At 41.6% G+C, this 14,504-nt stretch overlaps 1 protein-coding gene across 1 annotated transcript in view; it reads right to left on the bottom strand.

Annotated features, from left to right (window-relative positions):
• Window positions 1-2,635: 2,635 nt before the first annotated feature.
• LOC149268278 (uncharacterized) overlaps window positions 2,636-14,504 on the bottom strand; it is a 49,825-nt gene continuing 37,956 nt past the window's right edge. The window contains exon 4 of the transcript XR_016271148.1: window positions 2,636-4,664. The gene's annotated coding sequence lies outside the window, so the exon portion shown is untranslated. The remainder of the gene's footprint in view (window positions 4,665-14,504) is intronic.

Here is a 14,504-nt window from a genome sequence, read left to right as displayed (position 1 = left end):
TTAAATTTGACTTATGGTGGAAGGGACCGTCCTGGCTACATGATTCCCAGGAGTGTTTGGAGATGCTTCGACGATCAAAATTTTCCTGTTCTCTCGTGCCGCCAGCAGCAGAAGCGGAATTCAAGGCTTATATTCTGACGGTAACGGAGGACATGGCATCGTCCCCCTTTGATGCTTTACTTACTAGAGTATCATCATGGCTGCGTCTGATTCGAATCATCGCATACGTCCGACGCTTTGTACATCGCGTCCGATCAAGGAACTCACTTCATTCAGCAGCCTTGACGTTCCATGAAATTGACGCAGCACGAAAGTTTTGTCTAGGGTAAGCACAAAACGCATTTGATGTTGATCGGCAGCGCTTGTTGAAGAAGCAATCGCTGCAACACCGTTCCAAATTGAGCAAGCTAGCTCCATTTATTGAGCAGGATAGCCTTATTCGAGTTGGAGGACGCTTAGAAAACTCTTACCTATCTAGGGATGCCAAACACCCAATTGTACTACCTAACCATCATCGACTAGTTGAGCTGTTACTGAAGCATGAGCATCAGTTCAACCTTCATCCTAAGCACAGATACCTTTCTGGCAGCCCTCAGACGTTTTATGGCCCGCCATGGGAAGCCTGCCGAAATGGTTAGCGAAAATGGGCGTAACTTCGTCGGTGCTAAACGCACATTAAACGAGATGTCACAACTACATACTTCACGCGAGCATAATGAAGTGGTTGCAAGGAAATTGGCAGAGCAAAGCATCAAGTGGAATTTCATTCCACCATATACTCCACATTGGGGTGGAAATTGGGAGTCTGCTGTACGTTCCGTGAAGCTACACTTGCGGAGAGTGATCGGAAACACAGTGATTACCTTTGAGCGGATGCGCACTTTGCTTACACAAATAGAAGCAGTCGTGAACTCCCCTCCATTATGCGCAACTTCGGACACAGAAATTGGATTCTTGTCACCAGCACATTTCTTTTAATGGGCGGACGTACACTGCAGTTCCAGATGGGAGCTACGCAGAGGTACCAACCAATCGCTTGGGATATTGGCAACATACTCAGGCAATGCTTCAAGGATTTTGGAAACGTTGGCAGCAGGAATACTTAACAGCATTGCAGCAACGACCAAAATGGTCTACCAAGATACCTAACATATCCCTTGGAGACATTGTACTCATCAAGGATTCGCATACGCCTCCAGCAACATGGAACTTAGGACGCGTAATCGAAGTGAACCCAGGAGAGGCAGTCAAACTCAAGGTCGTTTCTGGAGAGATTATACGACCCATCACGAAGATTGCAGCTCTACCACATTCTGAAACAGAGTTTCAGGGGGGCCGGGATGTTGAGAAACCATTTGTCATTTTTTTGCACATTTATCATTTTTTAGCATATTTGTCATTTTTTAGCATAATTTGTAGCTTTCATTATTATCGGCAAATGAAGAGCCGCATCGAGATCCATTATCGGTTAAGTCGATAAACCTATGTTAGTATTGACACTGACCAAACATGTAGAGCAACACATAGACTAGACATGTAGAGCAACGTTTTTCCACGCCGCAAAATCTGTGTAGCAGGTCCCGGCCAACTTCGTATTCGCTCGGCTTGGTATTGGCTGGCTCGGGTAATGAAAGATAGCACGACGTGCCGTTGGTCTGCCATGTGAAGTGAGCACATGCATACATGCATTTGTGTATGTGTATGCTTGTATGGGATGGCAAGCTAATTGTCTCTTGATTTAGTAGTTTGTAAATTTTGTATGATTTGAATCGTAGGGTGACTATCAAATGGGCCATTATGACTTAATTAGAAATTTTTGACAATAATGAGTAAAGCTTGAGTGTAATATGACATATATATTTCATATATTGCAAAGCATTTAATAAAGTTAGTAGTGTTTTACGATAATTTTTTCGGTTGAAAATGTGTATAAAATAATTTTAATTATATATAATTATTTACGGATATAAACACATTTATAAACATGATTAGCAATAATAATATATAAATGTACTTATGTACATACATATGTATGTTCATACATAGTACATCTGTGTAAAGTGGTTATGACAGTCCGTAAGACCGATCAAATGCAAATGCTGGGCTTTAAAATTGCTACAAGCAGCAAGAGTATCGCACGCAGGTCACAAATGCTCATACATGTGGCAAGGGACTACAAGTGTGTGTGTGCATGCCCGTCGCGACATCATATTCTTTATGCGCCTCAACGCATTCATACCCTTCCCATAAATATATATCGAAACGCTAACATTTTGTTTGCATGAATGTCGCAAACGATTTTAAGATTTCGGTATACTCTTAACTCAAAAGGAAAGAGCTGGGACCGTCGCAAAGAAATTTCAATTTTTGTGCGCTGCTGAGCTTCATGATTTGAGAGCCCACAGAGAGAGAGAGAGAGAGAGAGAGAGAGAGAGAGAGAGAGAGAGAGAGAGAGAGAGAGAGGGAGAGTAAGACAAAAAACGCAAAGCGCATGCATGACCATCTCGTTTGCGTGCTTAGAGCGCACTGATTTCGTCGTGCTATCTTTCATTACCCGAGCCAGCCAATACCAAGCCGAGCGAATACGAAGTTGGCCGGGACCTGCTACACAGATTTTGCGGCGTGGAAAAACGTTGCTCTACATGTCTAGTCTATGTGTTCTTTGGTCAGTGGTATTGAGTAAGCAAGCGAACGGACAAGTTGAGCGTACCAGCAATTGGCTGTTATAGTTCATATGAAATAAAGAAATGTTTAATTATTCATCAGTGAAGCTAAGCTAAAATTAAAATAACCGAAGGGGCCGTTGTATCCGAAATCCAAAATTACAAAATAATTGTATTTATTAAATGCATTTCCACATTAAATCAAAGTCTCCAGGTCTAAAAATGTTAAAATTTTGCTTCAAACGAAAATAAATGTATCGATTATTCTCGATAAATAGTATATCGAATGAGTTAGTGAAAAAATATTATAAACTCGTGTTTCGTATGGTAGACGCGAGTATGCATGCTAAACTTCAAGTCTCTTATGACTTCTGAGATCTAGGCGTTCATACGGACCGACGGACGGACAGACAGACGGACTCAGCTCGTCGCCCTGATCAAGAATATCAATACTTTGTGGGGTCTGCCACGCCTCCTTCTGCCTGTTACATACATTTCAACAAAACCACTATACCCTGATTTTCCAATGGGTTCAGGGTATAAAAATCAGAATCTGCAGAGCTGCGCAAGGTAATTGAAAATGGGTTCAGGGTATAATAATCAGAAACTGCAGAGCTCCGCAAGGTAATTGAAAATGGGTTCCGCAAAGTCTAGAAACATGATGGAGGCTTTCATAAAAAAATAAGCCATTGCACAAAGTTAAACTTTTTTAAGAGGATTTCAGTTCGGTTGAGGAAAGTGTAATTGACAATGATAATAATTAACATTCAGAATCCAAGTGTTGTAAATGCAGATTTCACATAAGATGTAGGCTGGATAAAGCAAATCCATTTTTTTTTTTTTTTTTTTTTCGATTTAATGATGACACAAGGCACAGGTAAACTTCAAAATATTGATGATAAAAGATCATTCAGCAAATTTAAATTTATACTTACTTGAGATCAACCATAAGACGAAGTTTTCCAATCGAAAATTAAACTGCTGTAATGTTGGATTACGAGAATATATGCGGCTTTGCAGCGATGAAAGCAAGAAAAGTTAACTTTTAAGTTTGTTGATTTTGATCGGAAAATTTCTGTTGTCTGTTCCATGAACAATTTTTAATTTAATTTATTTAATTTAAAAAATGTTGGGCACTCCAATTTCTTTAGTATCATTTTTTAAACCCACGGAAGTTCAATGATACATTTTCCGTCGTCAAATCATTTCGCCTGGGGCGACGCCGCCCTCTTTCCTTTGAGAAAACAAGGCTGGCGACGCTTTCGTGTTCCTCGGACGGTTGTTCTGCTAATATTAGCAGACTCACTATAGGCTATCGTAGTTCTGAGTTCGGCAGCGTCCCGCTCAGTAACCAGTAGACAACTTCAACTCCCAAGCAACTCTCGCGAAGCTTCGAGAGCGCTGACTGTGCCACTCAGTTTCCGCGCGGTCCAGCCGCTCCCAATCCCCTCCCAACCAAACACATATACAGACATTCGTTCGTCATATCCGTGTCCAGGTGAACTTACAAAAAGGTCTAGCCTTGGACAGACTGAGTTTACCTCGGGTGGAAACATTAGCTTACATTCCACAAGTTATTCTCAGATAATTGGTAAAAAAAAAGAACAAATCCACATCGAATCATATATTTATTATAATATTGCGAATAACGTATTAACAAATTAAGTTTGATTTAATTGTTTGTACGTGTTTGTTACCTATTAATTAAAGGTGTCATATCCATGTCTTTTTGCTCCAAGTCATCTATCAAGTCATCGAAGGAGTCAGACTTTAGTACTGCATTTTTCGAGCCAACGTGATTACCTAATATAGTTTCATCCAACACGCACGCTGACTTTAAACGATCTGTTGACCATAAAGATTGTGGAGGCGTAACTCTGTCAAAATAAGATTGAGCTGACTGATTGTCGATTCCCTCATCACTACATGAGCTATCATCCCGTTCAGTATTGTTTACTTGTTCAGACGCTGTTGTCGAATTGTGATTGCTTTCCAATAAACCTAAAAATATTGAACATGTATTATTCAAGTCATTTCATAGACAAGTGATATATAACTAATAAAGTCAATATCAATCGACCTTTAAGCAAGTCGGTAACCAGTGTTTATTTAACTGGAGTAACTGCTTTAATATGCAATCTTACTAAAGTATTGGTTACGAAAATATACGTAAATATAATATAACATAAAAGTAAGACAATATCGAGGACTTATTTATGGTACTTTAGCTTGAATATATAGTCGGAAAAAATTGTGTGGCACCAGAGAATCATCAAAACTAAAATACAACAATTAAGAAAGCTCTAGTCGAGACTGCTCGACTACGAGACCCCCTGAAACCTTCGATATTTGAATAATTATTCGCACATGCACACACATCAATCACATCAACAGTTAGTTTGGTTTAGTTTTGGTAGATGGTGCTGCAGCAGTGAATCTATTTCAGTTTTGCCAACACAGCATCGAAAAGTGAGGTGGCGTAGTGAGTAGCGGCGTGACGCTTGATCGAGAAATCTACGGTTCGAAACCCAATCGTGCAACTCATGTTAATTTTTTTAATTGTTTCAAAATATTTATATATTTAATTAAATGAGATTTCTATTCATTTCTATTTTTAAATACACCGAAATCCAAAATTAAACCAAAATAAATGTGCGTTTTTATTAGTTTGGATATTCTAGCTGATTCTTAGAATCACATCAGCAGTTAGTTTGGTTTAGTTTTGCTAGATGGCGCTGCAGCAGTAAATCTAATTGGTTTTGCCAACGCAGCTTGTGGTCTGTGGTGTGAGGTGGTCTAGTGATTAGGGGCGTGACACTCGATCGAGAAGTCATGGGCCCGAACCCCAAGCGCGCAACTGATGTTATTTTTATCATAGCTCGCAAATAACTGTTAACACTTTTTCGTTCTCTGCAAATAAGTGTCTTTCACTGACACAGTCAAAAAAACTCAGACAGAAACTGTTTTTGTCCCGTCTGGCTTAGCTCGCTCGCGCTCTGAGAGAGATAGTTATTTCTGTTTTCGTTTCCTCAAGTCAAACACTGATCGTTTGCTTGAGTCAAATGAAGCAAACCGTCAGTTGCGTTTGTATGGGTAATCACGCGCGATTGCTGAGTTCTTTTTGTATGTATGTATGCGTTTATTTACATGCACACGAAGGCAAAAATAATTTCTGCTGAGCTTTTTAGTCAAACTGTTTTTTGCTGAGAGTCTTTTTGTAAGGGAAATTCGTGTTAGTCTTTATGCAACACTCATGTGAGAGCGTCACACGAATGAGTCATTGCATTGCGTCTGAGCGAAACAGATTCTAAAGAAAACAAAGAGTGACGCTCAGAGCGAGACGTGTCTACACAATTTTTTTGGTTATGATGCGAAGCAGAACATAAACGAAAAAACGATCACCTCTCATTTGCAAGCTCTGATTTTTATACTCATTCACGAAAACGAAATGAGTATATTGGTTTTGTGCAATGTGCGTCTTGCTGTCCGTATGAACGCAATCTATTTCGGCGCTATTGAAGCTAGCGACTTGAAATTTGGAACACGTACTCGTGTATATCTCCGATTTAAAAAGTGCTAAAATTTTTCCGATCCGCTTTAGGAGATATAAGCTTTTGCGGTTTGTTACGCCTCCTATGGACGGACATATATCTACCATAGCTCGTTGGACGTGGGTGGTCAACCCGCGTATATATACAACATTTCAGTTCTCTAGCATCAATAAATATAATAATATAGCCGAATTCTAAAAATCGCGACATCTTCCGATTTGCCACGCCCCTAGTGGGCATAGATATATAATTTTTCCCCCTATCTTCATAGAATTAAAACATCAGCTTACATGCAAAATTTCAGCATTCTAGGTTTTTAACTTTAGGAGATACAGTTTTATCCGATTTGCCACGCCCCCAATGGGCGGAGATATATCCACCATAGCTCGTGATCTTGGATGGTCAACGCGGACCTACATACCAAAATTGAGCTTTCTAGCTCTTCAACTAAAATGATTTCTGGAATATCGGAGGAGCAATATAGGTATGCACGTATTAATGTATTTGAACGTACGTATTTGCTGTGCGTTTATATGCATATACGTGCATATACATGTTGCTCCACACAGCGACGCGAATACTGTAGGAGCGACCCTCGCACTGGAAAGGGGGTCAAAGTCCTGTTAGAGGCGGTCTCTTTCGCTCCTACAGATTCAGCAATGGGTTCGCGTCGCACGCACGAAGATCATCGGTGACCGTTAGCCGCAACAACGGTACTTCGGCCAATGGGAGGCTGCCACGCAATTTGGCGGGAAAGTGGCGTCACCCAGATCACCCAGATCACGCCACTTTACCGTTTTTATGGGCCCGAACGGCAGAAAGGCCCCGTTACCACCCGAAGCAGGGCCGGTGGCTGGGCTATAGAAGGCCACCGGCAGCTCCATACGGGGCTGTCGAAACTATACTGAAGAGAAGATATAAAGTGAAAAGTCGAAGTGCGTAAAGAAAGTGCCAAAGTCAAGTGAAAGTCAACGCGAGTGGTAAATCAGGACTCCCAGGACATCGTGGGCCGATCGTGGCACCGATCAGGACATCGGTGCATATCAGCGGCTTAAGCGAGGCCCGCACATCTGAGTAAGTTCACGTAACCGTACGCAAGAGAAGTGTTTGTGAGTGAAACGAAGCTAGTGTTGTGCTGTGAACGAGTGGGATAGTAAGAGAGGCCTGTATATCTGAGCGAACCGCCAGAGTTTACAGATCGAAATCCTGGCGTTTCCCGAATCGTTCCGGTGAACTAGCGTGTTTTAGCACAGCCGGAGTGCGTTGAACCAGCGCTCAGTAGGTGTGCTTCGCTAAAGCCAACCAGCGAACCCGCATAAATTTAAGTGACGTGTACATTTCAAACTTAATTAAGAGAATATACATTTACGCTATAAAACCTAAATTCACAAGTGACTAATTAATATCGAATCCACAGTCAGCTGAAACTAGCCCAGCTTACACTCGGGATAAACCGATGGTTCGTTACAACTGGGGCCCAATGTGGGGCCCTGCGATAGGAGATTAATTAGCGAATATTTGTGAATATGGTGCGAGCGTGGGTAAATAATCTGAAAAAGGATGAAGCGACTGCAGGACACGCGACAGGGTGAGATGAGAGCCACATCCACCCCGCAGCCTGAAATAAGGCCACCAGGACTCGACAGCACCGCTCAGGAATATCCAATGGTGGCCAAACAAGTGAGGGATTGGAGCTTCCGCTTTGATGGTACGACGAAGCTTTTGGAGTTCTTGGAGAAGATGAAGTGGTCCGCTGACACATATGGCCTGGATCTTGACATGATCCCGAGAGCGATGCCAGAGGTGGTGAAAGGCGTGGCCTTGAAGTGGTACGTGGGCAACAACCGGCACTGGACGGCGTGGGCGACATTTTTCCTGCCCAGAGGCTATCTGGAGAAGCTGGAGGATGACGCCAAACGTCGGAGGCAAATGGTAGATGAGAGCTTCAAGGTCTACATGATGGAAATGCAGACTCTCATGCGGCCTCTGCGCTATGGAGCAGACCGCGAGATGAAGCTCATCTACAACAATAGCCTGCCCGATCTGCATGCCTACGCCCGCCCATATCAATTCCATAGTCTAGTGGAATTGGTGCACCTGGCCGATGAGTTCGAGGAGCTGGAGAGGAACCGCGAGAGGTTGCGGCAATAGCCACGGCCTGGCCGGTCCCGACTGATAGTCATGGACGACGCTGGAGTATCGCCGCATGGAGGATGAGGCGAAGCCTTCTCCTGCTCCAAGGACAGGCACAACCGGAGCAAGAACACACATCCCAAATCCGGCCAGGGCATGTCGAGTGTGTGGCCAGGAGGGGCACCGCGCTTTTACGTGCCGCAACAAGGCACTGGATTTCTGCTGGCAGTGCGGGCGCATTGGAGTGAGAACGTTTGCCTGTTGCCAGTCGGGAAACGAACAGCGGCACCCGCCATCCAGGGGCGAGCGGCAGCAGCGGCCAGGAGCCCCAGGCGCTAGTTGGCCGTCTTCAGGATGAAGGCAGCCAGATGACAGTGATCGGGGCCATTGGAGCCACTCAGCAAAGAACTACGATCGACACGGGACAACAAGCAGCTTTATAAGCGAAAAGCTTGCTGACAGGCTCAGAGGAGTGGGCGTGGTGCGTGCTACACGGCGGCGCATACGCTTAGCGGACGGCAGTTGCAGTCAGGTGGACTCGCAACTGGAGACGACGATCACCCTGGGGAAGCAAATCCAGATCCCGTTGCTGATTCTGCCAGGAGTGATCGACGATCTAGTGCTGGGCTGGAATTTCTTGGCCAGCATGGGCACCACACTGGAGTGCGGTGGCATGACACTGAAGATCGAGCCAAGAATCCCACAGTCGAGCGGACAGCCGGAGGAGAAGCTGTCCGTGACTGTGTCCAGCGTGGAGGCGAACCCAGAGGCGCCAGTGAAGGCGAACATGGAGCAGCCAACGCCTATGCACAAAGACCCAGAGGTTTGTTTGTTTGTCCATTCTGCAATAATATAGATATAATATTACGCCATATAAAAGAATGTTAATCCCTACAAACATCATACAATAAAGTATTCATTCAACTCCTATCCCAACCAACACCAAATAATGTAAATATTATCCTTAAGTTCCTCACCCAAACAAAAATTGTGAACAAAATATAATCTCAACAAGGGAGTCGAAGGTCCCAGCAGCCAACACTCCATAATTTAAGCTAGCTATATAATTTCATAATGTTAGTTAACTGTACATAATAATAATAAATAATATCGGTAAATTATAGATAAACACGTGATTAAGTGTAATCTTTAAAAAATCAATCAGTCAATAATGCAGGTATTCCCGTGTCAGCACGCAGAAATAAGCGGTTTGAGTTTTTGCAATATGTTGTCAAAATACTTTTGTCCTCCATTGTACATATATAACATAACGCAACAATCGCGTGTGATTACCCATACATACGCAAAAGACACTTCATTTAACTTAAGCAAACGATCAATTACAATTCCTGTCTGAGTCTTTTATATTGTGTGAGTGAAAGATACTTACATATTTGCAGACAACAAAAATCGATCGCTACAATAAACAAGTAAGAAAGCTCTAGTCGAGAGTACCCGACTACGAGATCCCCTAAACCCTTCGACCAATAGCTGTTCCAATCATTTTTCGCGTCTTTCTGCTTACACAAGACACACACACGCACACACACACACATACGCTTACACACACAGAGATACGGACGCACGCATAAACACGCAATGACTGCCATTGGTGGCTTACTAAGGGAACTTAATTGTTCAATAACTTTTCTTGTGGATGTACTTCATGAAACTTTTAGATTATAATTATATCATAGATATGTAGTATTTGCCAAAGCACAAGTCTCTACTATTTGAAATACGCCTTTTACAAATATGAGGGTGAGGGGGTGAATTAGGGGTGGGGGGTAAATTTTGACAAAAATCGAAATTGTATAAAATGCATATAAGTATACATAAAAAAATTTGGAGACTAGCTTAAAAGATGTAGGAGATATAATTTTATAACTGGTTTTCGATAAGGTTTTTTATCGATAAAAAAGATCGGGATGAGTTATCGATTTTTAGTGATAAACTTGATATGCGCGCTGTAATTACGGACATTTAAAAAAAATTTGAAGTCTCTAGCTCTTATATCTTCTGAAATCGACGCGTTCATACATACGGACAGACGGACGGACGGACAGACGGACAGGCGGACGGACAGACGGACAGGGCTAAATCAACTCAGCTCGTCGCCCTGATCAAGAATATATATACTTTGTAGGGTCTGCCACGCCTCCTTCTGCCTGTTACATACATTTAACAAAACCAGTATACCCTGATTTCCCATTGAAAATGGGTTCATGGTATAAAAACATAACTTAATAGTTTTTAGGTTTTAGCTCTTAAGTCAATTCAGTTTTGATCGTTAAATGTAATTTCACAAAATTGAAGTGTTCATATAAGTTCAAATTTTTAAGGCTAAGAATGACTGTTTTTTATTGCGATTATCGACCACTATCGATGGTAACATCGACCGCTATTGATGGTTTGGAAATTACTATCGTCCTTAATTGATGGGACCCACCATCGATAGTTTGGCACATCTAACACAAGCATACACACGCAGGGGCTGCAGTATGCGCTTACTATGAGAACTTAATTGTTTAATAACTTTTTTTTGGGGACATGCGATCTTCATCAAACTCAGATTATGATTATAACATGGATATGCATGTATTTGCCAAAGCACAAGTCTCTAGTATTTGAAATACGCTTTTTACAAAAGTGAGGGTGAGGGGGTGAATGTAGAGGTGGGGGGTAAATTTTAACAAAAACCGAAATTGCATAAATTGCATATAAGCATACATTAAAAATTTGGACAGGCGGTCCTACAGTGATAAGGCTCATTGAGGAAGGCTACGTCTATACATTTTCCATTAATGGTCTGCTCTAGAAGATCTTGGGCAGCAATACAATGATTTAAGTTAAGCTGCAAGAACCTTAACATTTCATTTTACGAGCAGCTTCACGGTAAGATTGGCACTTGAAGCTGCCTGCTGAATGGTCCGTCTGCTTTTCACCTTTCCGGATGCAGAGGCTACATTTTGGTGGCTCGGTGCATGCTTTTGCACCGTGACCCAGCTCTCCACACTTGAAACAGGCGCCCTTTAGGTCACAGTCGCTGCGACAGTTAAGAATTTAAATTTCCATAGTGAGCCCACACTGCTGCCAAGCTTCATGCTTCCCTATGTTTTTCTATGTGTGAGTGCATGTGTGTTTCTTGTGTAAGCAGAAAGACTCGAAGAATTAATGTGAAATATCATGTCTTCTAAGGGTTCTAAGGGTTCAGGGGATTCTGTGGTAGAGCAGTCTCGACTAGAGCTTTCTTGTTTGTTTTTGTTTGCATTGCTTGCAAGTGACACTCATTTGCAATTTCTGTTGTTTTGAAAAGGTCAAGGAATAACTACGTGTTTATAGACGGACAGACGGACAGACAGACGGACGGACAGACGGACAGAGCTAAATCAGCTCGTCAAAAAGGACAGAAAACAGGACAAAAATTTTTATACCCTGAACCCATTTTCAATGGGAAATCAGGGTATAATGGTTTTGTTGAAATGTATGTAACAGGCAGAAGGAGGCGTGGCAGACCCCATAAAGTATATATATTCTTCATCAGGACGACGAGCTGAGTCGATATAGCCCTGTCCGTCTGTCCGTCCGTCCGTATGACCAAAAGGATCTCAGAAGATATAAGAGCTAGAGAGCTGAAATTTGGCATGCATACTATATACATGCATACATATTTTTTATCGAGAATAATCGAAAAATCGACTTGGTTTTTTCAGCCTAGTTTGAACACTTTTAAACCTGGAGACTTCAAATTTGCGTTGTATATAGAGTTAATGGTCAGTATGAGTTCTTATCTATGCCGTTCGGACTTAAAAATACACCTTCTGTTTTTCAACGCTTAGTGATGCAAGCTTTAGGTGAATTAGCAAATTCATATGTTATCGTCTATATGGACGACATATTGATAACTGCCTCAACGGTAGGTCAAGCGTTAGAGAGATTAGAAATTGTTTTAAACACCTTAACAGAGGCTGGATTTTCATTCAACATCACAAAGTGTTCCTTTTTGAAAACATCGATTCAATATTTAGGTTACAGTATTAGTGCGGGTGAAATTCGTCCGAATCCTCAGAAGATAGTAGCGTTGACTGCTCTGCCACCTCCACAGTCAGTCACAACACTTAGACAATTCATTGGCTTGGCATCTTATTTCCGACATTTATTGAGGGATTTTCACAGTTGATGAAACCGTTGTACTTTTTAACTTCAGAGAAAAACAAGTAAGAAAGCTCTAGTCGAGACTGCTCGACTACGAGATCCCCTGAACCCTTGGAGCAATAGATATTTCAATAATTTTTCGCGTCTTTCAGCTTACACAAGAAACACGCACACACACACACACAGGCACGTACGCACACACAGGCATACATACACACACACGCATACAGACACACACACACTCGCATACATACACAAACGCATACACACACACATACACATACACACACACATACACAAACACATACACATACACACACACATACACAAACACATACACACACAAGCACCCACGCATAAACACGCATGGGCTGCAGTGAGCGCTTACTATGAGAACTTAATTGCTTAATAACTTTTTTTATGGACGTACGATCTTCATGAAACTTTCAGATTATGATTATAACATGGATATGCATGTAATTGCCAAAGCACAAGTCTCTAGTATTTGAAATACGCTTTTTACAAAAGTGAGGGTGAGGGGGTGAATTTAAGGGTGGGGGGTAAATTTTAACAAAAACCGAAATTGTATAAATTGCATGTAAGCATACATTAAAAATTTGGAGACTCTAGCAATAAAGGTGTAGAAGATATAATTTTATAACTGGTTTTCGATAAGGTTTTTTATCGATAAAAAAAGATCGGGATGAGTTATCGAATTTTAATGATAAACTTGATATGCGCGCTGTAATTACGGACATTTGAAAAAAAATTTGAAGTCTCTAGCTCTTATATCTTCGGAAATCGACGCGTTCATACATACGGACAGACGGACAGACGGACAGACGGACAGACGGACAGACAGACGGACAGGGCCAAATCAACTCAGCTCGTCACCCTGATCAAGAATATATATACTTTGTGGGGTCTGCCACGCCTCCTTCTCCCTGTTACATACATTTCAACAAAACCATTATACCCTGATTTCCCATTGAAAATGGGTTCAGGGTATAATAAATTTAGTTGGAAAACTGAACACGAGCAGATACGAAAAAAAGTTATTCATATCCTTACTGATAAACCAGTGCTTATCATTTTCGACCCAAATTATCCAATTGAGTTGCATACAGATGCAAGTTGTAATGGTTACGGTGCAATTTTATTACAAAAAATTAACAACAAACCTCATGTAATAGAATACTATAGCAAAACTACTTCACCTGCAGAGTCAAGGTATCACTCTTATGAGTTGGAAACTCTAGCTGTTGTAAACTCTATTAAGCATTTTCGACACTATTTGTTGGGAAGGAATTTTACTGTGTTTACTGATTGTAACTCGCTAAAGGCGTCAAAAAATAAACAAGATTTGACCCCCAGAGCTCAACGTTGGTGGGCTTATTTGCAGGTGTTTACATTTGATATTCAATATAGGGAGGGAAAAAGAATGGCGCACGTCGACTTTTTGTCAAGAAACCCTCCTTTGCTAAAGCCTACTTCCGCAGTTAGGATGATTGAAGAGAAAAGAGTTAATCTGACTGAAATTTCAAGTAACTGGCTCATTGCTGAACAGCGTCGAGACTCGGACATAGCCGAAATTGTGAATAAATTAAAAGATTTTTCTCTTGCTGAAGACATAGCGAAAACCTATGAGCTAAGGGCAGAAGTTCTTCACCGGAAAATACAAAGAAATGGCAGAACACATTGTTTACCAGTGGTGCCACGTGCCTTTAGATGGTCCGTTATAAATCAAGTACACGAGTCGATAATGCATTTAGGTTGGGAGAAGACACTAGATAAAGTCTACGATTTCTATTGGTTTGACAATATGGCAAAATATGTTAGGAAATTCGTTGATAACTGTATCACTTGTAAAGTGTCCAAATCATCATCAGGCAAAATACAAGCTGAATTACATCCAATTCCGAAAATCAATATTCCTTGGCACACTATCCATATCGATATAACTGGAAAACTAAGTGGCAAAAGTGATCAGAAGGAATATGTT

This window comes from Drosophila arizonae, chromosome X, assembly GCF_054131065.1.
Source record: "Drosophila arizonae isolate 15081-1271.41 chromosome X, UAZ_ARI_1.0, whole genome shotgun sequence".
Taxonomy (NCBI): Eukaryota; Metazoa; Arthropoda; class Insecta; order Diptera; family Drosophilidae; genus Drosophila; species Drosophila arizonae.
Note: the sequence above shows the minus strand (reverse complement) of the source record. Positions and strands in the feature narration are given on the sequence as shown.